The sequence below is a fragment of the Amblyomma americanum genome, chromosome 3, assembly GCF_052857255.1.
Source record: "Amblyomma americanum isolate KBUSLIRL-KWMA chromosome 3, ASM5285725v1, whole genome shotgun sequence".
Classification (NCBI taxonomy): Eukaryota; Metazoa; Arthropoda; class Arachnida; order Ixodida; family Ixodidae; genus Amblyomma; species Amblyomma americanum.
This window is the reverse complement of record NC_135499.1, coordinates 40,445,278-40,471,043: the sequence shown is the minus strand read 5'-3', so window position 1 is coordinate 40,471,043 and position 25,766 is coordinate 40,445,278. Positions and strand designations below refer to the sequence as shown.

At 42.8% G+C, this 25,766-nt stretch overlaps 1 long non-coding RNA gene across 1 annotated transcript; it reads right to left on the bottom strand.

The window, feature by feature from the left end:
- Positions 1-12,680: 12,680 nt before the first annotated feature.
- Positions 12,681-25,458, bottom strand: LOC144122923 (uncharacterized). Its single transcript, XR_013312949.1, has 3 exons — positions 25,266-25,458; positions 17,111-17,283; positions 12,681-12,942 (listed from the first exon to the last, which is right to left on the bottom strand). It is a non-coding gene; the product is annotated as an uncharacterized LOC144122923 (long non-coding RNA).
- Positions 25,459-25,766: the final 308 nt, after the last annotated feature.

Sequence of the window (25,766 nt, the reverse complement as noted above, 5' to 3'; positions counted from 1 at the left end):
ACATTGCACAGCACACGGGTACCTTAGCGTTATGCCTCCACCGAAACGCGGCCGCTGCGGTCGGGTTCGCACCCGGGTACTCCGGATCAGTAGCCAAGCGCCCTAACCACTAAGCCACCGCGGCGAACGTTCCTCTGTGTTCCTTGTTCTGCACTGGTTGGCGCTTCACGCCACTGTTTGCATTTTTCCCGCGACATATTTTACTACTAGGATGGAGGGGACATCGTGCTAGAAAAACTAGCCACCCTGTATACGCAATGCCTTATGACCTCGACTGTACCAGAAGCTTGGAAGAATGCAAACATTATCTTAATTCATAAGAAGGGAGACGCCAAGGACTTGAAAAATTACAGGCCGATCAGCTTACTATCCGTTGCCTACAAAGTATTTACTAAGGTAATCGCTAATAGAGTCAGGGCAACGTTAGACTTTAATCAACCAAATGATCAGGCAGGCTTTCGTAAAGGATATTCCACAATAGATCATATTCACACTATCAATCAGGTGATAGAGAAATGTGCAGAATATAACCAACCTCTATATATAGCTTTCATTGATTACGAGAAAGCATTCGACTCAGTGGAAACCTCAGCAGTCATACAGGCATTGCGTAATCAGGGGGTAGAAGAGCCTTATGTCAAAATACTGGAAGATATATATAGCAACTGCACAGCTACTATAGTCCTCCATAAAGTCAGCAATAAAATTCCAATAAGGAAGGGCGTCAGGCAAGGAGACACGATATCGCCAATGCTGTTCACCGCATGTTTGCAGGAGGTATTTCGAGGCCTGAATTGGGAACAGTTGGGAATAAGAATAAATAGAGAATACCTAAATAATCTGAGATTTGCTGATGACATTGCCTTGCTGAGTCACTCAGGAGGTGAACTGCAAATCATGATCAACGAGTTAGACAGGCAGAGCAGTTCGATGGGTCTAAAAATTAACATGCAGAAAACCAAGGTAATGTTCAACAGTCTAGCAAGGGAACAAAAGTTCACAATTGGCAGCGAGAGCCTAGAAATTGTGCCGGAATACGTCTACTTAGGGCAGGTAGTGACAGCTGATCCGGATCATGAGAGGGAGATAATTAGAAGGATAAGAATGGGGTGGAGCGCATATTGCAAATTCTCGCAGATCATGAGTGGCAGTTTACAAATTTCCCTCAAGAGGAAAGTGTACAACAGTATAATCTTACCGGTACTCACCTACGGGGCAGAAACGTGGAGGCCAACGAAAAGAGTTCAGCTTAAGTTAAGGACAACGCAGCGAGCCATGGAAAGAAAAATGATAGGTGTAACGTTAAGAGATCGGAAGCGGGCAGAGTGGGTGAGGGAACAAACACGGGTTAATGACATCCTAGTCGAAATCAAGAGAAAGAAATGGGCTTGGGCAGGGCATGTGATGCGAAGGCAAGATAACCGCTGGTCTTTAAGGGTAACGGAGTGGGTTCCAAGAGAAAGTAAGCGTAGCAGGGGGCGGCAGAAGGTTAGATGGGCGGATGAGATTAAGAAGTTTGCAGGCAAAGGGTGGATGCAGCTGGCAAAGGATAGGGTTAATTGGAGAGACATGGGAGAGGCCTTTGCCCTGCAGTGGGTGTAGTAAGGCTGATGATGATGATGATGATGATGATTTTACTACCAGCGCTGCGCATAGATGTGAACCTCATTTTCCGCAAAGGCAAGTCATCTTCCAATATCTCTTTGTGATGAAAGCAAAAGCCTTATTCTGGCTAAGCCACTAATAATCATCATCATCATCAGCCTGACTACACCCGCTGCAGGGCACATGCCTCTGCCCTGTCTTTCCAATTAACACTGTTCTTCGCCAGCTGCGCCCACCCTATACCTGCAAACTTCCTAATCTCATCCGACCATCTAACCTTTTGCCACCCCCTGCTACCCTTGCCTTCTCTTGGAATTCACTCCGTTACCCACAAGGACCAGCGGTTATCTTTTCTTTCTCTTGGTTTCGACTACGATGTCATTAACCCCCGTTTTTTCCCTCACCTACTCTGCCCGCTTTCCGGTCTCTTAACGTTGCACATATAATTTTTCTTTGCATGGCTCGCTGTTTTGTCCGTAACTTAAGCTGAACCCTTTTCGTTAGAGTCCATGTCTCTGCCCCGTAGGTGAGTACCGGTAAGATACAGCTGTTGTACACCTTTCTCTTGGGGGATATTGGAAATCTGCCATACATGATCTGATAGAACCTGCCATATGCGTCCACCCCATTCTTATCCTTCTAGTTATTTCCCTCTCATAATCCGGATCAGCTGTCACTACCTGCCGTAAGTGGACCTTTACCACTTCCAGCACCTCGCTGACAATTGTGAACTGGTGTTCCCTTGCTAGACTATTGAACAGTACTTTGGTTTTCTGCATGTTAATTTTTAGACTGACTGTTCTGCTCTGCATGTCTAACTCATTGATCATTATTTGCAGCATACCTCCTCAGTGACTTAGGAAGGCAATGTCACCAGCGAAGCGCAGATTATTTGGGTATTCCTCATTAACTCTTTTCCCCAACTGTTCCCAATTGAGGCATGTAAAAAGGCGGTGTATAGCATTAGCGAGATCGCGTCTCCTTGCCTAACGACCTTCCTTATTGGAATTTTATGGCTGACTTTAATATATATATATATATATATATATATTAATATGTTGACATAAGGCTCATCTACACCTTGATTCCGCAATACCTGTATGACTGCTGAGGTTTCCACTGAGTCAAATGCTTTCTCGTAATAACATAATGACGGAACAACATAATGAAGGCTTTATATAGGGGTTGGTCATACTCCGCGCATTTCCCTATCACCTGATTTATAGTCTTAATATTATCTATTGTGGGATATCCTTTACGAAAGCCTGTCTGATTATTTGGTTGATTAAAAACTAAGGTTGCCCTGACTCTCTTAGCGATTACCTTTTAAGTACCTTCTAGGCAACTGACAGTAAGCTGATCGATCTGTAATCTTTCGAGTCCATGGCGTCGCCTTTTTAATCAATCAAGATTTTGTTCGCGTTCTTCCAAGCTTCTGGTACGGTCGAGGTCGAGGTCATAAGGCATTGAGTATGCAGGGTGGCTAGTTTTTCTAAGACAATCCCCTCAGTCTTTCAACAGATCTGCTTTTACCTGATCCTCACCAGCTGGTTTTCCAGTTTGGATTGCTCGCAAGGCTTTCTTCACTTCCTCTTTCGTTACTGCTAGGATGACGCCCCATTGCTGTGCGCTACTCTCTCTGTCATTAACTTTCTGATTACATGTGCTACTGGATACGTTTGTGTAGAACTCCTCGGCTGCTTTAACTATAAGTTGAAGTTTATTCCTTTCTTACAAAGGAGGAGCCGGGACTAGAAGCTGTGGCGACAGCTTGACAATGGTCCCGGCTCCTTTACATACCCGGCAGTACAGGAGGAAAAGCGACGGCTATACGTACAACAAACATACATACAAAGCCAAAGTAAATAAATCAACACTTCGCAGGCCACCTATGCACATCATGCAAAAATGACAAAATAAAATGCGATGCGATGAAAAGGTCATAGATAATCATACAAAGAATGGTGCATAATAATCAGAAAGATTGCATCTGAAATTCTCAAGGAAAAGAATTCTCCCGGCAGTATTCCCGAATTTCGTGTTTTGATATTCGGGTTATGTCAAAATTTTCTTCTTTTAATCTGTTCACCAGAATTGGAAGGTTATAACATAAGGATTGATTCACATAATAGGCTCTTGGTGTTGGGGTAAACCAAATTTCTCTGTGTCTTGTGTCACGGCAGCTGGCGTTTTTTCTGAGTTGTGCAAGCAAAATGATGAGGTTGTCGGGGTGTTTTAGGTGAGATTTAATGCAAATATTGGAAGGATTCCATACCTTATAAAAATATTCCTGGTGGGAGAAAAGAGTGGTACATTGGCAATACATCTCACTGCTTTTTTCTGAAGCGGATGTATCTTGTTAAGATTTGTTATGCCTGTTGTGCCCCACACTATGTTACAATATTGCAAATGAGAAAGTACTAACGCATTGTAAAGTATGATCTTTACCCTTATTGGAAGAATGTGCCTAAACCGAGCAAGTATACCAAGGGCTGAGGCGACCTTTGAACGTATGTAATCAATATGTGTATTCCAAGTTAAATTGCTTGAAAAGGTAACTCCCAGTGTTTTTACAGAATCAACGAGCTCTATAGGCTGGCTATTGAATACGGCTTTGATAGGTCGCGATATTTTCTTTCCCTTAAAACGGAACAACATAATTTTAGTCTTCACTGGATTTATTCGTAGATAATTTGCTTCTGCCTATAAACTGAGTTGAATAAGTGCAGTGTTTGTTTTTCGACGTCTGTTTCGGAAGTACCTGTGATAAAGAAATATGTGTCATCAGCATATGATACTACATGAGCGCTACTTGTGCTGTAGCAAATATCATTTATATAAATTAAGAACAGTAATGGCCCAAGTATGCTTCCTTGAGGCACTCCAGATGTTATAGGGAGAGTAGAAGAAGTTGCTGTGTTTATATCTACATACTGAGCTCTGTGTGATAAGTAAGATTCAAATAAAGTTAGCGCTACACCACGTACACCATACCTATTTAATTTAAAAAGAAGGACATCATGATTAATGAGGTCAAATGCCTTAGTAACATCGATATAAATACCAATAGCGAGTTTATTTTCTGTAAATGCCTGTATTATAATTTCTTTTTGTGTTAGAAGTACCGTTTCAGTAGACCTATGCTTCCTAAAGCCATGCAGAAAGTCAAGGAATAAGCGATTGTAATCAAAATATGAAGTTATTCTGGTATGGATTATTTTCTCAATGCCCTTAGAAAGCACAGGAAGTAGGAAAATCGGTCGATAGTTATTGAGTAAATTTTTATCTCCACGCTTAAATATTGGCACCACTCGGGCAATCTGCATTTCCTTAGGGAAAATTCCAGAGGATAAAATTAAGTTGAATATGTAGGTAATAACAGGGCACAGGACGTCGAGAACATACTTGACAGGCAGTATTTGCATACCATTCGAGTCCTGGGATTTGCTATTTTTGATGTTATTTATGCAAGCGAAAACTTCGGCTGAATCAGTTGGGGCTAAAAAGAGGGACTGCGTACTTTCGTTTCCTTGTACGTACTGAGCGTAAGTTCGGCAGATACTCACATTCTGGTTAATTACACTACTTTGTTCAATAAAGAAACGGTTAAAAGCATCTGCCAAAGAAGTACCGGAGAGTAGCTTTCCGTCATGCGTAAGGGCATCAAGTGTAGATGCATTAATGCTGGGATGCAACAAGTTCAAATTGCGCAATACAATATCTTGACGTTGTGCGTATTCATCACGGAACATGTTTATTAAGAAAGAATCTTTAGCCTGCTTTAGTTTAGATGTAACTTTATTTAGATAGGTCTTAAACTGTGCAAGTATTGTTAAATCTTTTGTTCTTACAAATTTGGCAAATAACGCATTTTTATGCTTAATCATATTCAACAACTCTCGCGTTAACCAGGGTTTTCGCGCTTTCTTCGGTTTCTTCACTTACACTAACAGAAAATGTAGGTGGTATATATCTTTAAATATGCTTATAAATTTTGAATATGCAGTATTACTATCACTCCATGTGTAGACGGAGTTCCATGTTTGCTGTTCAACTGCGCACCGAAATGACTCAAGGCGAGCAGGATTAATTACTTGGCGATAAGTAGTTTGCTCTCTATTCCACTTGATCGGAAATGGCCTATCTACCAATAGAAAAATTCCCAGATGGTCGCTCATGCTAGTATGCGTAGTTCCAGCAAATATTGTGTCAGTGCTAATATTAGTAATAAATACATCCAATAAAGTAGAGCTTTGTTCTGTGATCCATGTTGGATAAGTGATAACATTGGACAGCCCATATGCAGAAAGAGTAAGGCTGAGTTCATTTTGGTTAGGCGTAGGTATAAGCATGTTCACGTTCAGGTCTCCACCCAAAAAGATATTCACTTTCTGTTCCACAACATATTCGAAAACTTCGTCTAAGAAGGCCAAAAATCGGCTAAAAGTACCAGACGGTGGCGTGTACACCACGCAAAACAGATTATCAAGATGGCGTAGAGTAAGCACCTAAAAATCAGGTGTGACAGCACAGGAACGTTCTTCAGTATCACAGATAACATTCTCTTTTACAAGAATAGAGACACCGCCACCTTTCATGTCCTGACGATTGCGAAAGAAACATTGATAACCAGGTGATTGAAATACAGCCGATTCATCTTCATACCATGTTTCAGTAAGCATTAACACCGTGAATGATATCCGAAAAGATCTAGCAAAGCACTCATTTCACTTTCTTTACTTTTGAAAGAACGAACGTTCTGGGGAAAAAAGGATAGGGCTGGCTTTTTGGTCAGAACCAATTTCTGAATTTCTTGCGGCAGAAAACCCATAATTGTTGGACAACAAAGCTAGATAAGGGCAAGCACTTTACGCTATCTTGGACAGGTCATCCACGCGGGTGATAGCGATGACGGGTGTGGTATCAGATTTGCGAACATAGATTTTTCCGTTCTTGACCCACGCGTATTTCCAACCCTGCGCTTTTTTCGCTGCATTTGCAGCACCAAAGAGACGTTTCATGGCTGGGCACAGGTGCTCGTTTACAAAGATGCCGTTGTTCGGTTCTAACGCCAGGTCATTTGCCGTAAGCCTGCACTTTCTAGCTTTTTCCAGGAAAAAGTTACGCTGAGCTCTGCGTGTAAACTGCACAATTATGTTAGGCGAGGCAGCATTTCCGACAGTTTGAACACGATGGAAAACCTCAATGTCAGCGTCCGCCAGAGGCATGCCAATTTCTTGAGCCAGTTTTTTCGTTAGTTCTTGCAAGTTTTCATTTTCTATTTGTGGCACTCCTTTAATTTCAATGTTGAAACACCGTGAGTGCTGCTCGGTCTGCATAAGTCGGGACTCTTGTTCCTTTACCTGTGCACACAGAGCCTGACGTTCCTCTAGCAGTGTTCTTATTGCTTCTTTCAGATCGTTGTTCTCTGCTTCAACCCTTTTAACAGAATCTTTTATTTCTTCATAGCTTTTGTTAATGAAGCCCATGCTGGTCTTAATTTCTCTGATATCTTTCCTGAGGTCTCGCTCGATACTTTCTCTCATATCGCGAAACTCTTGTTTTGTTTCACGCTTCAAGTCTTCAAACATTTTCTGAATCTCTTTGGTCATTTCTCAGACTTTGACAAACAAAATGCAAATCAGCTCCAAAACAAGACGCGCAACAAAGTGCTTGGCAGCAATATGGTAGCGGATTCACACTGAATAGTTTTACATGCCGTAAATGAAAATTTCTGGTAGCAACCCTGCAAAATATGGGCTGAAGATATAGCACGGCCGTTGTCTCCGCTACCGCAGCTGCCAAGTGACGCTGGACGAAACTGTCGCAGAATATGTAGCCTCAGTCAATATGACGTCACGCCGGGGCATCCAATGGCTGATGGCCTCCTTCCCAGACGGCAGTGATGGTGCAGTCATGTGCGGCACTCGGCAACAAAGTCTGGCCACGGGAGCTGCAAGCCCTCCTGTAGAAAGCGATGCTGCAAAATAGGGGCAGAATATATAGCACGGCCGTTGTCTCCGCTACCGCAGCTTCCAAATTCATTTTATTTTCCTCGGTGTTCTGCCTTTTCCACATACAACCCCGACCAGACAGGTTTCCGTCCAACCCTCCATTTCTTGCAGCAAGCATATAGTTTCTAGAAAGCCCAACAGGGAACCTAAACTCAAACGTCAGCATGTGTTAGTTCATGCTCTAGGTCATCCTGCTAGGATTGCAGCCACGGCAAAAATAGTGAAGTTGCTTTCATGCATGTTGCACAAAGCATTATCTAACATTGTCTCTAATCCTAAGTTTCAGTGTACTCCAAAAATGCAGAAAGATGACCCTGAGAAACTGCCAGAAAGCACATGTTAGGTCCAACAGGTTTGCAGCATAAGAATCCAGTTGACTAAAAGCTTCCTGCTACATTTTATTCCATTGCAAGGAAAGTTACTTCAAACACTCGGTGGACTGCCGTTACTAGCCTGCTAAATATACCTATTAACTGAAACAGGTGCAATCAGACTCCACAGCCTTGGCAAAAGAAGAATAGGAAATTGGAAAACGGTAGGTAATGCAGGCAGCACTGCAGCAAAACCCCTCTTATAACCAAAGAGTAGACATGAAGGATCATCGTGAGAGGCACTGAATGGAACTGTAAAGTGAGAGTGTGATTGATTTTTGTCCCAAGTCTGTGTACGCAATGCTGTATCAAAAATATTGTTACAATAGGATGCATATATTCTTAAATACTGAATAGAAAATTCCTGTTGACAGTGTCAGCATGGAGCCTCTTGTTTTGTTTTGAGTTTCAGATTGCTAACTGTTTTATGGCAAGGATAATATTGGGGAATGGAAGATGCTCTTGGAATGCACATTCAGAATGTAGTCCAAAGTCTTTACGGGAAACACTAGAGGTGAAATGCATTTCAATTAGGCTGTAATTACTCATGAGTTTCTACTTGATCGCAGTTATACGGTTGCAGAGCAAAGCTAGACAGCTTTCTCAGAAGATTTGCAGCTGAAGGAAAATTCGTCTTAGTCTGGGGATAAAACCAGAGACCACTGCTTGCCTGGGCAGTCACTCCACATTTAAGCTAACCAGGATGCCTAGCAGATGTCATAATGAGGTCAGATTGATCAACAACCTGAAGCAAGAAAGGTGTTAGTCTCGCTCTGAGCTGTTGATCAATTAGCTCTCTTTACCTAAATGGTTTGAAGCTTCTGACACCATGAGACACTGCGTAGGAAATAGTTCGGGATAGCCCTTGGCCTTTTGCTTCTGACAGCCTATGCAAACGTTCTCGAGGCAGCATTGTCACATTGCATTAAGTGTATGTCTCTTCAGTCTTCTTTACATGCTTGAAATTAATCCGGAGCCCTCCACTAAGGCGATCTTTGTAGCCGGCGGGTTGTTTTTGGATGTTAAACCCTACAATTTACAAATTTTGCACGTGCGGTACTCTGGTGCAGTAGATGGGGCAGAGAGAAAGTCAAGAACAGAGGCAATCCAGTGATCTTTACGCTGCTCAGAAGTCATGTCGCAGGTGTTGAACAAAGGCGCAGCGGATTCGAGGGCAGAGAGGCTGGCAAGCTCGGCCAGTAGCGGCGAGCGGGACAAGGCGTCAGCATCATGGTGCTTGCGGCCCGGCCGATATAGGACACGTATGTTATATTCTTGTAGATGGAGAGTCGATCGAGCCATGGCAGGCGACCGGAGGGATCTTTTAGCGAAGAAAGCCTGCATAGGGCGTGGTGGTTGGTGACCACGTCAAAAGGACGGCCATTATGATAAAATCGAAACTTGCCAAGGCCTCAGACAATGGCCAAGCTAGGCCACCTTAGCCAAGCACTCTTTAGTAGACTTCATACATTATTTGGCGACTGACTAGTGAGGTGGAGCTGCAATAAACGTTTTTCCAAGAACTCTCGTCCCGCAAACTTTTGTGTCCGATAGTACATATATGAATAGTGGCGTGTCGCGTCCGCGAAATATGGGGTGCGGCACTGCTGTATTCTTGTAAAGGCGGCTTATCTCAGCCTGCAATCTTTACACGTACAATTGTGAAACGAGATATGACGCCTCGAGAAAAGGGGTTGAGACTGCATAATTATAATAGCTTCGCCATATCCTTCATGTACCTCCATAAATGCCAGCACCTCCGTTCAGCCGCTGCTGTGGTTATTGTGCTCGGCTCCTGACCCGAAAGACGCGGGTTCGATCCCGCGGCGGCGGTCGCATTTCGGTGGAGGCGTTAATGCTAGATGCCCGTGTACTGTCTGATGGCAGTGCACGCTATTGAACCGAAACCAATGTTGTTTCGGTTACGAGAGAGCATTTGATTCGCGAAAGAGTATCTAGACCTACGGTGTACACATGCAGCTTGTAAATTTCTGCTTGAAATGCTTCTCATGCCTGACAGATCTGCCGCTGCCGTGACGCAGGCGCTGTCGCGACTCGGAGAGGAAAAAAATGGTTCCGGTTTTAGGAATAACATTTTCACGCTTCAACATTGAGACTCAAGTTGGTGCAGCTGTAGGTCAACGCGCTTCGATGACAAAAAAAAATGGTGAAGTTGCCTTCCGAGTGCATTCCTTGCAGAGTTTCGGTTTTGATTTTACGGTTGGCAGTTTTGTCTAAAATCTGTACTTTCGTTATTTTTGCTGTCAGCTTTCATTGTTTTTATGGTGCTATTGTGGTGTCATTTCTTAAAAATTTTGAGCCATGTTTCCAGCGCATTTCGTATCAGTTGCAGAAAAAGTTCATTTCGTAGGTAGCGTTGTAGCGCCATCTGCCTGGGACGACCTGCCCATCGACATCAGCATCATCCTGCGTGCCGCGGGTCGTTTGTATCTGTGGCTGGATTGGTGCTGTTCTTGCGTTTGTTGTAACACTGAGTGCATCTTTAAGCGCAAGCAAAAAAGTTTTTCTGCAGTGTTCAAGTATGACACGTTGGAGCCAGTTCAGGTGAGCTTTCCGTGCTGCGCGGCTACCTACACGGCCTTCGTTAGTACTGTACTAATTTTTGGGAAAACAGCAGTTGAGGTACCTTATGGTCACTTTTCTTTTCGGAGGCTTTTACTGCTCCGTAATCCTATCGGAAAGAGTCGAGTTCATACCGCGTAAATGCATGTTTACCACCAGCAGCAAAAGTTATTGGGGTGCGTGTTCTCGGGGAAGAAAAGTTATTGTGGGCCTTCCTCGCAACCTAGTGCTTTAAAAATGCTACCAGCGTGTGGTGAATGCAAGTCCCCTCGTTCAGACACTTCGAGCGATTGGCTTAGGTGGCGCTTGGCTACTGTGCCGGAGTTCCCGGGTTTGAATCCGACTGCGGCGGCCGCGTTACAGATGGAGGCCAAACGCAAAGACGCCCGTGTGCTGTGCGATGTGAGTGCACGTTATACATCCCTAGGTGGTCGAAATTATTCCGGAGTCGTACATTACGGCACACCTTTCTTCCTTTCGTCTCTCAGTCCCTCCTTTACCCCTTTCCTTACGGCACGGTTCAGTTGTCCGCCAAGATGCGAGACAGATACTGCGCCATTTCTTTTCCCCAAAAACCAATCTTCTTCTTCTTCCCCGTACACTCCCACCTCGTAAATGTTGCCTGCCGATAGTACCTCCGTGTGACGTGATTCGAAATTGATCACTTCAGGCCTGACCTGTTCAATTAAGCGAGTTCACACAGTTAATTTTCTTAGAAATACTGAGCGCAGTGCGCGAGCTCAGCCACTGTGACCCTGTATAGTAAACGGGTACCGCACAAGGGGGGGGGGGGGGGAATGGTAGGGTTTTAACGTAGTTAAACCGAGTGTATGTGTGAAAGCACGTGTTTAGCCTGGTTGTCTCATGGTTTTGCTTTGCTGGGTCGTCGGCACTTCTGGCGACGGGATTAGTTCTAGAGTAGTTGATGGAAGACGACGACATGCAATGCACAGCGCGAGCGTGTGTTTCAGTTTAACGCGAGCCGAGGTCGTCTGTGGCAGCAGCATAGTGCTCTCGTGCACAGGCCAGCGAAATTGATCTGCTCGCGCCGCCGCGGGTTCGAATCCCAGTTGCGGCAATATTTATTTCATTATGTTTGCCAAGGTCATCATCAAGGTCAAGCATCACACTAACTCTGTGAGCCAGTTAGACCTCGTGAAGTAGTACTTGTACACTAGAATATTAGCCCTCCTGAGCCAAAATGACAGTGACAATGTTTACAATTGCTGTAGAGTTGATGCCTTCATAACCGTATAAAGACACTCCATAGGCACGTTTCTGACCCGTCCAGCTCGATTCAGCACCTCAAATGAGTGTGAACGCGGCTACCAATTCAGATTGACATAACTAGTGCTGACAGAGGTCATCAACATGCTTCATCAAAGCATATGTATTTGATAGCCTCTTCTCTCTCCTTTTTTTACTGTAAGTGTTTTTCACTACCACTGCTTGCTCATAATGACAAATGCTACAACTGGTTAACATGTCTTGTATTTGGCAACAGCTTGGCAAGACAGCTTAATACATTTATAGCGAAGTCTGCCAAACAAGTTGTGGTACTATGTATTGCTGAACTTGGCATGACCGTATGCTGATATTGTGAAATAACATTGAGTGGCCGTTATGTCTTCCGTTTTTCTCAGATCTGTCTGCTGTAGGCCAAAGTTTGGGCACATGAGCGCAAAACAGATTTCTTGAAAATACTTTTCATGAAAACAGTTACTTATGGTACTGAGTACTGTGTAACAAGAAAGTATATGCTGAGACTATGTTCAACTGTAAAAAAATGTCCGAACAGTGAAAAGTAAATCATTCATAGTGTCGTGGCGCAGGTGTTCACTCGAACCCGGGCTCCGTTGGGTAACGTGTCCGCTCCTTCGGGTTGAAGAAATATAGAACTTCAAGCTTGGGAAAATGAAAAACAAACGGGTTTACTGGCACTTTTCATGAAACTTGATTACATATTTTAAAAGGAAAGAGAAAGAGCAAACAGTCAAGAATTAAAAGTTCATAGCGTCGAGCAACTGGATGAGCCTTGTCATCAGGGCCCAGAGCGATCATTCGTACTCGGGACACTCGTTAAATACACTGAGGCTCCACCGCTTTCACCACACGATTCAAAGATCGGAAGAGTCGCCGCACATAGCATGCTGAGCCCTGTGGGAATGGGCGAGGAGGATACGGAGGTCCGCTGCTACTTCGTCCTCGGGAATGCGCTTCTGCCCGCTTCCTTTCGTCATCTTGTCCATCGTCGGTCGCGTATCACGGTCAGACACAAGGGGAGCGTGCGTGGGAGATTCCACGGGTAGTTTCCCCGATACATCTTTTTTCTTTTTCGTAAGGTCAACGAGGGGTCAAACAACGTGTCCCTAGGAGGGTTGTCACAATAGTTAAGAGCAAATTGAGAATAATAAAAGCAGCATTACAAAAAATCTGTTTCCTTATAAGAACAGATAACACAGTGTCCCCAAAAATATCTGGGAGGAATGTATGTAAAAGGACATAGCAAGCATGTTTGAAGTTTTCTGCCAGCATCTCGCCTCCCCCCCCCCCCCCCTCTTCCCAGAAAAACAAAACAAACTTGAAGAATGTTAAGAGTAATTCAAGAATGGGTAGAAGTGTTTAAGTTCATTCTAAATATAGATTTCTTTAAAGTATTTGCAAGATACCAAGTTTTCATGAGAAGTACTGAATATAGAATATTCAATCTGTGGTAGAAGAAGCACCAAAAGATATTGACAGAAGAACTAGAGGGCTGTGCTGATCCTGTGCTATTGTCTTGTGGTGCTGCTGTTGCCATGGTATACCAACAACACACCAATGTACGGTTCTCCTCTGTTGTATGTTAGCTATGGGCATGTTTGACAGAGTTTTCCATGGCCACTTTTGTTAAATCCTATCATCTAGAAATCTTGAGTCATAGTCATGACCTTGTGCTGCACTGCTATCTTCTGTTTTGTCAGCCTCAAAGGTTAGCAGAATGTGGCTGTGTAGGAAAAACTTCATTGGTGTGCTGGTGCCTTGTGTACCAGTTGCCTGGCATTATGCCAGTGAATGGAGCGTGCATGTTCCCTCGTGATTGCCTTGGAAATGTTGCTATGGGTTATGGCGCATGTATATGGGTTTTTCTGCGCACACAAATTTCGTTGTTTTGTCAGGATCATACATGTCAGAAGGGCTAGTAGTTATTATATCAGAGCAGTGTGAATGTGAAAAAACATACTGCAGTGGGTAAATGAAAACTAAAAAGACTGGTGCGATGTAAAGCTGCTGAAACCGCTCACCAGTCCTTGAAAAAGTGAACATACCACAACTAAATTAAAGCTTGTGTTTGGGCGAGTTTGTAATGATCCATTTGCATAAGTGGTTGTGTTGCTTGTCTTCCTTTCATGCGTCCCGTCTTCCTGCACTCTTTAACAATCACATCACTACTACGCTTCACAATTTTTTACCTAATGTGTTTGTCTTGGGTGGCTTGCAAAAATGGCTCAAGCTTGCAGATCTGCAATGTCAACAGGCCGGCATATCAAGGTCCACAGAATGTTAAATTACTGAATAACTTGGACGGTGATCTGCGTGCATTGCTAAAGAATCAATTTCAAAAAGAACTGCCTAACTATGTTATTGACATTGTTGTAATGAAATGCTGTGTAGCCCACCCCTGTTATGCCTCTAAGAGAAAAGACAGCAGTATGTGTACATAAATAAAAAATACTTGAATGCTTCCTTCCCAAAAAATTGATGCCATGCAATGACACCATTTTTTAGACATCAACTCATAATCTTTATCGCATGCTTTGTAGCATTTCCAGCCTTTGTAGCGTTTCCAGCAGTTAGCCTGTCTGTAAAGGCGTTTTTTGTTATTCTTTCAGCGATGTAGGTGCCGATTAAACCAAGGCGCAGTGTTAGTGCATGAATCTGTCAATAAGAACAGCATGTTTATTACTGTTTATCAACGTGTACTGTACGCGTTAAGTGGCATATGAACCAAGTCATTCACACATGGATAATCTAGTCCGCAGAAAATGTTGCTTATTTCGCACGAAACGCGACCACAGAATGGAAAAAGCCAATTCAGCAGCAAGAAGAGGTAATCGATGTGCTGCGGGTGTGAAAAATGAGATCTATGCATGGGGACAGAATGCCGAAAAATCTCCGGACCATAATCAGCTCGGCATTCTTTCCGGCTTTCCTCAGCAGCGCCTTGCGGAAAGTCAACTTCACGCGACCGCATGTTCCCTTTAACAGTGTACCATACTGTACAGAAAACTAACATCCACATCAGTGTGACGCTGCATGTGACCGAAGGTGTGGTTTGACTGCCAATTTATGTGGACTGGAAGGAATACATCACTCGTCTGACATCCGCACTGTGCAGAAAGTTGTGTGGACTCTGTTGCGCAGCTCCTTAACTTATGTTTCGAACAGAAAACTCGCAGTGCCTTGGTGCGAAGTACACTGTAGGAAATGGCTTGTTTGATGAGAAGGGGCCTGGTCTTGCAGCGTCAGTAATCGTAATTTTTATTTTTGGTTAAGTACACCGACAATGAATACAGGGGAAAGGATGATGCACTGCTGCTGCTGCTTGCCATTTACTGTTCGCACTCTTGCCCAGACTTATGCAGTAAAGAGTGCTGCCACTGTGAATGAATAAGAATCACCATCATTACGGCAGGTTTCTGCAGTAAAATGTCGGCCGGAGTAGATGTGCAGTTTTCTCTTTTCAGACTATGAATTATTTCTGTTCAGACAATTTCTCAGGTTATCAGATATGCTTCTTCCCGTTACAATATGTCAAAGATATGTTGGCATCTGCATACTCTGCAATGAAAGCTGAGGAAACCACCATTCTCTGACTTACATTTTTGCAATGCTCGTGAAAATAATCATTCAAATGTACCCCAGTCTGCCGTTAACGAAACCGTACCTAAGACAGCGGGATCCAATGTACAATGAATCCTGTGCACTGAAAAAATTCGATGTTATGTTTTTTTTTCGCATTCTATTCGTGCAAGAAATGGTTGGCCTAGACATCTGGCAGAACGATTGCAGCTCGTTTGGCACAGAAAACAACCACTTTACCATTGAATCATTGAATCGCTGTCCGATTTTCTCTTAGCTATATATATGGCAGTTTGGTTGCTCTGAAGAGCAATGAGGAGACAGTGCCTTTGTTAAAGGACTGCTTCCATGCAATTCATTCCACCGTAAACTTGTCAAGACAGCTATCGTGAAAACATCTCTTCAAAATCATGTTCACACCATGTTGGCATCAGGTCCTCAAAGAATGCACACTTAGCAGAAGCACAGTATGTCAACTATGTTTTGGCAAATGTTGCTGAAAGGTTATGGGGGCTTAACGTCCCAAAGCGACTAAGGCTATGAGGGACGCCGTAGTGAAGGGCTCCGGAAATTTCGACCACCTAGGGTTCTTTAACGTGCACTGACATCGCACAGTACACTTGCCTCTAGAATTTCGCCTCCATCGAAATTCAGCCGCCACGGCCGGGATTGAACCCGCGTCTTTCGGGCCAGCAGCCGAGCGCCATAAGCACTGAGCCACTGCGGCGGGTGTTGCTGAAGGCTTCATGGTATAGTCTCCAGGGCATTTCAGCTGTTGCATAGCTTTAAAATCAGGCAGCAAACTAATATCAGTGTTTTTTTTCTGCACAGCACTTGTTGCATTACTTTGTAGGATGAGGGCAACCACATCTGGGAAAAAAAGTGTACAAAGAATTATGTAGGGAAAAAAATGCCACTGCACAATATTCAGTGTAATAGACCCTGCTGTCATCGGGCAGGTGTTCAGAAGGGCACACTGGGGTACATATGTTTCCCGCTCCTCAAGCCACAGTTTCATCTGAGGCTGCAGGATGTGAAAATAAATAAAATTTCAAATGACCACCTCCATAAGCATTTCAACATTGTAAGTAAAATAATGGAAGCTTCGTCAACCTTTGTTGCGCCAACCTGCGCCTGCAAAGAGAACAAAGCCACTCAAAAAATAATGAAAACAAAGCTGTTCACTTGCATTGTGATGACCACTCGGGAAAACAAGCACACAAGAAAAACAGTTGAGGTGAAAATTAAGCGGTATTTGGTCTTGAGATATGAATGCGGTTAAGTGCAGAGTAACCGAGCTTAACAGCAGTTCAAAGCTCTAAATTTACAAGTGTAAGCAGCAAGAACAACTCAATTTAGTCCAACCAGTGAGGAATGAAACCGAAATTAAACTTTGGGAGTTAGACAGGTTCAACGCTTTACCTCAGCTTTGACGCATAGACTCTAGCATCGATACTGCCAGATTCGGGAACGGCTCAACTCAGCAGTGCAGAGTCTGCCATTGTGCAGATATCCTGCACAAGAATTGGAATTTCGTTAGGGAACATGCAAATGGTGCTAACATGAACACAGAAACATATGCAAACAGATAGGTGAACCAGGGAACCTATAACTCCAGTACAAAAGGTGCAAACGCACACAGAAACCTGGAAGGATTCTGCATAGCCAACAAAGCCCATATATACATTGGCTTACCATCGTTGATACAGAGCAGCCAAGAAACCGCATTCCTCACAGGGAGGTCACAGGCAAATGAATGTGCGCATCAATGACATCCTGCTCGTGAGTCTTCAGGAATGCCTGCAGCTGATGCAGTAGACCAGGAAGTGATGAACAACTGGTGAACAAGCAAGTCGTCTACAGGGCCACTGTGGATACAACAGCAAACACAGAATCGGACACCCAGTGCGAATCTTGCCATCATGTCTCTCACGGCATGTGAGGCACTTCGCACCGCAGTACAACTTTTGCGACCGGGAAAATGTTCAGGTTTCTAAGATTATAATTTGCTATTCACTGCTTGTTGTTATGCAGAAAAGCGTACTGTAATCCCAGTGTATATATCTGAATAAATGTCTTCTTTTTATTTTGCTTCCCAATTTGTTATGGACAGTTTTGACGGGGGACGAAAGTACCATATTCACGAGGCATGCCTCTATAACCATGCAGTATTCGAAAAACACCACCTGGTTTCGCATGATATGCATGGCCTTCCTAAAGAACGTCCCTCATCCCTGCTATGACAAAACAAATACAGAAATGGTAGGGCAGTAAGTTGAGCGCACAGAAAAGGTATTATGCAAAACTTTCTGAAGTAAACAGCAGCCAGCCAAACATGCTTCAGTGTTCATTTTGAGAGTCCTTTCAATGTTCCTGTTATGAGGAAGCCCACTAACTTTGCATGATTCTTCTAATGTGGCTGTATCAAAGGACGAACAGTATGATAAACACTGCCATTATAGTGGGAGTGATGCATAGGAAGACTCTTTGGATACAAATGATGGCAGGGGGTCACCTTTATCTCGGCCATGGAAGAACAGATGTGGTAACTTGCAGACAGTGGCTACATACATAGTGCTACAACGTGGAGTTTCTGGAGTGCACCAATGGCAATAAACAGTCTCACAGTAAAGTATTCGTGCATCATGGTCGGCTGCTGAAGTGTCAAGCAAGAGTGATTTCTGCATATTTCCAACCAGTCTGCTGGCACTTAGTGATTGACAAATGGCCATTACTTCAAACAACATTTCTGGTCATGTGCCACTCTGTGTCAAAAAGAGGTGGCACCTTGCCCATTTTCAAAGTTCACTCGCACTTGACAAGTAAATGCGAGAACCAGTCAGAAAGGCAATGGAGCAAGCAATACGGCACTTGATGTAAACAATAGGATTACAAGTCAGCATGATATGTCCGGCAGTCTGTCCCACACCTCCATTTCAGAAGGGACGCAACTTTCAACAAAATTTAGTTTATTTCTAGCTGTATTTACATGACATTTTTTGAGCAATTTAAAAATAATTTTATGACTGCTCTCATCCAATGTCACTGTTTTATGTGCAGAATATTATTTTCCGATATATATTTTTCTTGAAACCTGCAAAGCTAAGAAAATATGGCAGAAGGCTAGTTCAACATTCATTGTTCTTTCAGGGTGAAGTCATTCTTGTAATTCTTTTTGTTTTGCAAAGCTCAAATTATTGTTTTGAATTTTTGAGATTCAGTGTTCGTTGACATATTAAAGTGAGAAGACAATTTCATACAAGAAATTTAAAATTCATAAATTTGAAAAAAAAAACAGTTTTCTAGACCTGCGCTGCGGTCCTAGGAGTGCAACGAAACAAGTGGTCCAGAAAACATAAAACTGTTGGGGACAAGTATGCTCCACAAGGCACGTATCTAGGCAGAAAACCTTAAGAGAAAATTGCCCGTTTCTTGAATGTTTCGGCACTATTCACAGCTGCCGAGGTTCATGAAACAATTTTTTTACAGTACTTCCCAGTCGATTCAAAGAATTAAATTTGGGAACAGCAGAGTCATTCCACGCGAAAAAAGATGCACCGAATTCTTGGTATTTTAGATTTTGCTGAGAAAATTCATGGAAGACCAGTCCCAACAGAAGTGTAGAGACCTTCTTTCAAAGAAACAAATTTTGCTCCATATATCATGCTGCAAAGTGTAAGACATCACCTTCATCTGGGCATTTTGCAAGAATTATTGTTTAGGAACTGGTCCTTGTTGGCAAAGTTTATCTCCTCATGTAGTCAGGTATCGAGGCGCCCTGTCATGCCTCAAAAAATAAACTGTGGATGATGCCATTTTGGTTTGAAATGGAAGTGCTTAACAGGAGAAAAATTTGAAGATTTCCGCATATTTTAAACTAAACTTGCAGTCTAAATTTAAGCAAACTTTTTTTGAGTTTTGCCTGAAACCTTGATCTAGCACTGTTTGAATTAAACTTGAACCTTGCGTTGTTCTGTAATTTAATAAAAAGTACATAGATTTCTGCGGAAACGGCCACCTTGAGGACCAGAAAATGCTATGTGTGCAACGGTGCTAGACAAAAAAATTTGCCAAATGGTCAACCCATTTAGTTTCGAATATTAAAAAAACTAGAAAAATATTTTTGTTGGCGAGAAATAAATTTTTATAAAGGAGTTCCAGCGATGTGGTGCCAGCACCTGTTATGGTCCATCCGGTAAAACTCTGCTTTTATTTCCGGCCTTGCTAAACTCTTGCAATTGCCATTATCATTGGACATATTGTGATTAGATGGCGCAACGGAGCCATATCAGTGTTTTTATTTATTCTTAAAGAATATGTTTGGGTGGAATACTCATGGTATACAGTGTGTGCCATGTTATTCCCTATAGATACGACCTAAATGCAGGATTTAAAAAGCCAATCTGGAAGTGTTAGTTGTATAAGCATTTATTATTTACATTGCACTTTACTGAGCCATCAGCCTCAGCGATTATTCAACTTCCAAATCTGTGGTGTACATCAAATGCAATGTTTAATAAACCATTTGTATTGAATTAAATCGGACACGTTGTATATGCACAAAGTATTAAGGGAGACTGCATACTACAGCAAAAAAGGGCTATAAAATCATGTGGCCTGAATTGGGAAGAGCTAAATAATCTGTGATTTGCTGATGACATTGTCTTGCTGAGTCACTTACGAGATGAATTGCAAAGCATGATCAATGATTTAGACAGGCAGAGCAGAACGGTGGGTCTAAATATTAACTTGCAGAAAGCCAAAGTAATGTTCAATAGCCTAGCAAGGGAACAGCAGTTCACAATTGGAAGCGAGATGCTGGAAGTGGTAAGGGAATATGTCTACTTAGGGCAGGCAGAGACCTGATCCGGATCATGAGAGGGATATAACTAGAAGGATAAGAATGGTGGAGCGTATATGGCAGGTTCTCTCAGATCATGAATAGCAGTTTACCAATATCCCTCAACAGAAAAGTGTACAACAGCTGTATCTTGGGGCAGAAACGTAGAGGCTAACGAAAAGGGTTCCGTTTATGTTAAGGACACACAACGAGCCATGGAAAGAAAAATGTTAGGTGTAACGTTATGAGACCGGAAGCGGGCAGAGTGGGTGAGGGAGCAAACACGGGTTAATGGCATCCTAGTCGAAATTAAGAGGAAGAAATGGGCTTGGGCAGGGCATTTTATGCGAAGGCAGAACAACCATTGGTCCTTAGGGGTAATGGAGTGGATCCCAAGAGAAGGCAACAGTAGCAGGGGACGGCAGAAAGTTAAGTGGGCGGATGAGATTAGGAAGTTTACGGGGATACGGTGGCTGCAGCTGGCAAAGGACAGGGTTAAGGGGAGGGACATGGGAGAGGCCTTAGCCCTGCAGTGGGCGCAGTCATGCTGATGATGATAATGATGAAGATAGATGGCGTGCTTATATACTTTTGTCGGCATTCTTAGCGATATGAAAGCCTCAGTTACCTTCCTCTCAGCTTTACCTCTTGCCTTTGCAAAGAAGACTGTGTTTTCAAGGGCAGGGCAGCAGCCATATGTTTCTTGCATTTACTACAGTGCATTGCCAATTGGACATACTCACACACGGTAGGCGAATCTCGGCCTGTATTCCAATTTGTGTCCCCGTTGAAAACGTCCCTTTCAGCGACACCTAATTGGCCAAAATGCCAGAAGCAGATGTGCATCTACTTCTGCTATTTGGGGCAGTCAATTGTCACCGAATGGAATTTTGAAAAAAGACTGCGCAAAACCAACAACACAGGAGAAAGACAGAAGAAACGACTGCAACTCTGCAACTGTGTATTCACTTAGAAAGCGAGTGAATAGATCAGCAAAAAGGCAAGACCAGGCTTCAACAAGCTGGCTATCCTACTCTGCTCAGTTGCCAAAGTTTCACTGAAAAAGGTTAAAAAAGGAAAAGTGTAATAACAGAGCAAAAAACGATGTTGCCAAACAGAAAACTAAACCTGTGATAATTCCTTATATTCATAAGATGGCACACAGTCTGAAACATGTTGAGGCAAAGTTTAAAGTTCCTGTAGTTTTTCCACCCCCAAGAAGCTGTTCTCCTTGTGTGGCAAAATGGATTCAAACAAACCGAAAAAAGCAGAATGCGAGAAAAGCATGTGACCCCGTTTGTGAAAAGTGCAGTGGGCGTAGTTTATCAGATCCCGCTGACGTGTGGGAAATCTTACATTGACCAAACGGGCTGATGTATTAGTGATAGCCTTGCTGACCATAATCACGTATTAAAGAATGGCACGGGTTCTTTCTTACCACATTACTGTAAAGCCTGCAGGGAAAAAGAAGAAAAAATGCCAGGCGAAGCTGAAGGAAACAAAAATCCTAAGCAGGGGCAAAGATACTACAGCCCGTGAACTTATAAAGGCGTTCTACATCAACAAAGGCAGAAAAGATTATCTAAGCACACCCTCGCTTACAATTGACAGAAAAGAAAGTGTCTTTTTAGATATGTGCTGAGACACATTTTTTTCTATAGCCATTTGTTACCTTATTGTTTCTGCTTGTGCGCGTGTGAAGGTCGCTCTCTGCTCTAGCCTTTTTGTCTATATATTCACTTGCTTCAATAGGTGAATAAACAGTTGCACTTGTTTCGTCTGTCTTCAACCAGCGTTGTCTGCTTTGCGCGTCTGTTTTCAAAACCATGCACCAACTTAGCCCCCCAGAGAGTATTACCGAATGGGATGTTTTTGAATGAGCCGCAAGTTGGAATAAAGGGCCGTGTTGATGGCCCTGAGGCGCATTGTGTTTGCTTACGTCTTTTTTTGTTAACTCTTTCAGCTCTTAATTTTTTGCTCAACCTTGGGTACACCTTGGCAAGCTTACGAGAGGAGGTCTAAAATTTGTGGCCGTTAGTTGATGGAACGAAAGACAAAGGTTGTACCAAAAGAGTCTATTCATTCAAACATCTTTCAACATATTTGCCATTGATGTCAGTGTGTTTCTTGTTGTGGCAGATTTATTTTTCCTAATATGCTTTGAAATTATTCGTTTGTAGCTTTTGCAGTTCATTGTTCCGAGTGGCAGTGGTCTCATTTCTGGAAATAAACAGTGGTCCTAGATGAATCTTCATTCAAAAAATGCTGTTTGAATTCAACAAATCAATAGGTGGGTCTGAGCTCATAGTAAAAATGGTGCAGTATCCTTGTTCATTTTTGTTCTTTCAAGAATGTCGCCGTTGTCTTTGCACCATCTCCACAGTTTTCTCATATTTATAGTCAATATGTGTATTTGGAAAAGCACCATGAAGCAGCTATACCTCTAAAACGACATGGGAACGTCACTCTAAGCTTGACGAGACAGAACATTCATGCAGCAAAATGTATTGCCAAAGTCCACAAAAATTTGGAGCTCCTCGCATAAATGGCACCAAAAACATAGGCTTACTCGTTACCTGCCTGCAGCTTTCTTGACGTGAGAAACATAATGCAGGTAAGGCAAGGAACACACTCGCTACCTCTCTTCATTGCTCTTCAAATTCTGTGTGTGTGTGTAGTTCTCATTTCTCCTCCTTCCTTTCTTGCTTTTTCACTTTTTTTACAGGACTATACCCACACCAAATCTTTGCTTGCGTGTTTTCTTGTTTGAAACGATGCGTTAGACATTAGTATATATGGATCACCCCATACACATCAGTGGCTAAATAATTTACAATCGAATTTCCTCTTGATGCTGTTTTGATTCCAGCAGCTAGGAGATGGTTGTGATATCAAAGGTCGGTGTACGCCACATGCGGCATAAAATAAACTGCAATATAACTGCTCCTTCTTTGTTTTCATTAACTTCAATGCTGAAACCAGCCTGTCTTAAGAGTGAGAATGACTACAAATGAAGAAGCAGTGACCTATACTGACCTTTAATGTCATAGCCATTGTCCGGCTGTCTAAACCGAAACAGCATGAGAAAATAAATTGAATTTTAAATCACATAGCAGGCCTAGCTAAATACTATGTGGTGATCCATGTATTCTAATATCTTATGCTTCACTACAGAGAAGACAAGATGTAACTAAAATTAGGTGTCATTTTCGAAATTGAGTGACAGTATGACATTTACTGTGGCCTCCCTTTATTCTTGTTTAACCATGTTCACAATACATCAACCTTTTCATGCAGTTCAAATTGTAGTAACTGCATGAAGCTTATCTATGTAATAAAGTACACTACTTCCGCAATGTATGAAAGAACTCTGACTGGCACCTACAAAATGTGCCAACTTTCTTCTTCTGTCATGAGCATGTTTGCAATTCGTAACGATTGGAGAAAGCTTAGCTAGCAGCACAGGCGGCCATCTCAGCAAGAATGAAACTATTAATGACCTCACTGACACCATGTCTGGCCTCTTTTTTTTAAATGCATATAATTTCATACATGTAGAATTGCAAGGGAAATTAAAATTAGCACAGCTCAAAACGGGACTAAGCCTTTGCAAGTTTGTTCAGCGTTACACTATGTGTATGACCCTTTCAAATTTTGAGAACTGGAAGTTATTTCCTCGCTCAATTCCCTTCAGATATAGTTTCATGCACCTACATTTCGAGCAATCTATCTCGATTCAACATACACTGAAGCTGGGTGCAACACTATTGAGGTGTATATTTCAGTGTTTGCCGTTCAGAAACTTTGTGCGCCACAACTCTCTGGAATATAAAATTGCGCATATCAAAGATCTGTTTTTAGATGGACCAGCTAATTATTAGTCATTATACAACCTCACTTACACAGCTTTAGACCCTTTATCTAAAAGCAATCTTTGTACAACGTACAGTTATGAGCATGTTTTATTGCTCTCTCAGTGCATAGCAATCGTGAACCTCATGTTAACTAAATTATTTAAGGATGAAGTGCACTTTTGAGAGTAATTTTAAAGTTCTCAGAAAAATTTCAGCCCCCAAATGAATGCTGCATAACTACACACAATATAAGCTTCAGTTATGACTGGGCACAAATTAAACAAAACTTAAAAGAACATTGAGGACAAATTAAAGTTGACCTGCTACCCGACAGACTATGATATTCTAATGTCAAAGGAACTGCTGTCACCGAAAACTGAGCTTTAATAAGACGGAAAACACCAAAAGGTGAACTACAGGCGTGTTCATCACCAGCTGATTTTGCAAGTAAACTGCGTGCGTGCGTAGGCACCAAATTTTGGGCATATACAACAAAAAAGCCAGAAAATACCAGGAGTTTTTAAAACATTTGCATGATTGAACAAGATGAAAATAGCCCAAGTTGTGGCAAATTTCTAACAAAACAAAAGCATTACCTTGAATACTTACCTGTACCATTCACGGCTTTTAAAGCCAGAAAATACCAGGAGGTTCTAAAACATTTGCATGATTGAGCAAGATGAAAATAGCCCAAGTTGTGGCAAATTTCTAATAAAAAAAGAGCATTACCTAGAATATTTACCTGTACCATTCACGGTACCTTGTTCTTCACAACTCTTTCATTTCTGTTCCTCTCTAAGAAGAAAGTCCACAGGGTAAACTGTTCTGTGGTCGTGGAACGCAGCCATTTGCACTTACATTGAATTAAGCTTGCCCAAACGGCACTCTTTTACGCCATGTATTCATGCGCTCTCTTACGCACTAAAAAAAAACTGGGACAGCCCAATGTCCCAGATAAATTGGCCAAACGGCACTCTTTTACGCAATGTATTCATTTAGTCTCTTACGCGCTAAAACAAAACTGGGACATCACAGTTGTCCCAGATGAATTGCTCCCCTTCATTAAACTTATCCCATACCACCCCTACGGCAGAAATCGTTGCTTCACCGCCTCACCGGAGTCGATGCAAAGAATGAAAGCGAACAAAATACCCACCTTGCATTAAGCTTGTCCAAACGGCACTCTCATAGTCTGATAGTCGCCGCAAGCGGCAGTCATCGTTGCTGTCATCGAAAAGCACGAACACCCAGAGGCGGCAGGGCGCCGCCATTTGCAATTACCGGCGTCGCGTCTATTTTCCACACTTTGCCATGGGAACAGCTGCTCCGCGTGCGCGTTGGCGTAGGCAACCATGGCATGTACATAGTTGTCATGGCAACAGCTGCTCAGCGCGCGCGTTGGCGTGGGCAACATTGGGCTTGTCTGCAGTGGCTAGCAAACCGAAGCGCGTAAACCCTGCGGCGGCTTAGTCTTCTTTTTTGTTTGTGTGGTTCAACCCGTCCCAGTCCTCCCTAGGTCTGACTCCGCCCTTAGATGTCCCCTGTCCCCTAGGGGTAATTCCCTTCCCCTGGCTAAATTTATTTGTGTTCTTTGTCCAGCTGAAATAATTTTTAGTATCATATTTGAAAACAATGCTTATAAATTTTACAGAAACTT